Source organism: Cynoglossus semilaevis, chromosome W (assembly GCF_000523025.1).
Source record: "Cynoglossus semilaevis isolate Cse_v1.0 chromosome W, Cse_v1.0, whole genome shotgun sequence".
Lineage (NCBI taxonomy): Eukaryota > Metazoa > Chordata > Actinopteri > Pleuronectiformes > Cynoglossidae > Cynoglossus > Cynoglossus semilaevis.
In genome coordinates, this window is record NC_024327.1 from 1,605,454 (window position 1) to 1,607,247 (window position 1,794).

At 51.4% G+C, this 1,794-nt stretch overlaps 1 long non-coding RNA gene across 1 annotated transcript in view; it reads left to right on the forward strand.

Moving 5' to 3' along the window:
• The window catches only part of LOC107990214 (uncharacterized), a 31,955-nt gene extending 30,507 nt beyond the window's left edge, over positions 1-1,448 (forward strand). The window contains exon 3 of the long non-coding RNA XR_001761767.2: positions 1,317-1,448. This is a non-coding gene — a long non-coding RNA (uncharacterized LOC107990214). The remainder of the gene's footprint in view (positions 1-1,316) is intronic.
• The last annotated feature ends 346 nt before the right edge of the window (positions 1,449-1,794 follow it).

The following is a 1,794-nucleotide window of genomic DNA, read 5'->3' on the forward strand; positions in this document are numbered from 1 at the left end:
GGGGAAGGGAGAGGGTGAGCGAGGGAGGGTGAGAGTCTGCGTCTCACCTTTCATGACAAAGTGAGGAACAGTAAGAAAAAGAGAACAGAGAGAAACAGGAACAACAGGAAAGTCACCTGACCAATCCTGTCCTCCTGGTCCTGGTCCTGGTTTCTGGTCCTAGTCTCTGGTGCTGGTACTGGTCTTTAGTCCTGTTCCTGGTCTCTGGTTCTGGTCCTGGTCCTAGTCCTGGTTCTGGTTCTGATTTTGGTCCTGGTTCTGGTCCTGGTCTCTGGTTCTGGTCTCTGGTCTCTGGTCCTGGTCTCTGGTCCTGGTCCTGGTCCTGGTACAGGTACTGGTACTGGTCCTGGTCTCTGGTCCCTGGTCCTGGTTCTGCTCTTAGTCTCTGGTCCTGATCCTGGTCTCTGGTCTCTGGTCTCTGGGCCTGGGCCTGGGCCCGGTCCCGGTCCCGGTCCCGGTCCCGGCCCCGGCCCTGGTCCTGGTTTGTCTGAATTGTGAATTCTTGCAGCCGTCGCCCTCCCGCTTGATTTGATTCTCGTTCTTTATTTTGCTGACATGAAATCGAATTTCAAACGTTCACCGTCACTGATGCAGTCAGAAATATTTTTTCCAGAGAAAATCTTCTCCACCGGCGACCTGGGCTCCACTCGTCCTACATTACCTCCTGTAAAGTGGGTCTCCGGAACATTCCGAACATTTATTTTTAGGTTTGGGTAGCGACCATTTTTGGACGTCCTGATTAGTATTTTTACACTGAAGGTGGAGGGTGTGGAAAAACTGTGACTTCTGAAAAACAACGACCCAAGACGCCGACACGTGTCCACTGACCGACAATAGACAATCCGGGGTCCAGCCCACAGTCCAGGGTCCAGCCCACAGTCCAGGGTCCACTTTCTTTGAAATAAAACATCAACAAAATAACGAAGACAACATTTTATTATTCCTGCCGTGCAGCCTGGGCCAAAACAACGACCCAAGACGCCGACACGTGTCCACTGACCAACAATAGACAATTACAGGATCCTGTATGTACACACACTGACCCCTAGGGGGCGTAGAGTCTGTGGTTATGACCTCTTCTGTACGGAATGCTTTGTTTATATTTTTATTTATTTTATTTAGAACAAAAAAAACAATTCTGACACAACACAACCTGATCGCCACCTGGTGGCCCACCCCACACATTGCATCGTAGACTTTAATGAAGCTGTTGATTGACAGCTGCAGTGACACCGTTCGTTAGCGCTGAGACGTCCGTTGTTTTACGATGTTTTTCTGTCCGTACTGAAGGTTGTTTGTTTTTGTCTCTCTGACAGGCCGAAAGGACTCCCCCCACTGACAACTCACCCGTTCGTCCCTCACCGCTGCAGCGGCGCAGACCAATGAGGATGGACGTGGGACCCACGGCGGGGACACTGGTCCTGCTCCTGCTGATCCCCGTTGGGCTGGAGAGGGCCCTGGGCCTCAAATGGAAACATGCGGAAGAGCCGTGAGCCGAGAAGAAGAGTAGAAGACAAAAAAAACGTTGTCTGCTTTTAAAACTTTCAGAGAGGAAGTGTTGAGTTTCCCCCCCCTCGCCTGGGGGACGGTGGAACTACAATAGAGAGTGGGAGCGGTTTTCACAGCAGTCACAGTCGTCTCTTCTTCTTCTTCTTCTTCTTCTCTTGACGTTGATCTGTTCTGTGAAGTCTAAATGTTCTCGTGGTTCTGACTCAGAGACCGAGAACAAGGAGGAGATTTTAGAACACTGCCTCCACAGTGTGGACCCACGGCCTAGGGCCCAGGGTCCAGCCC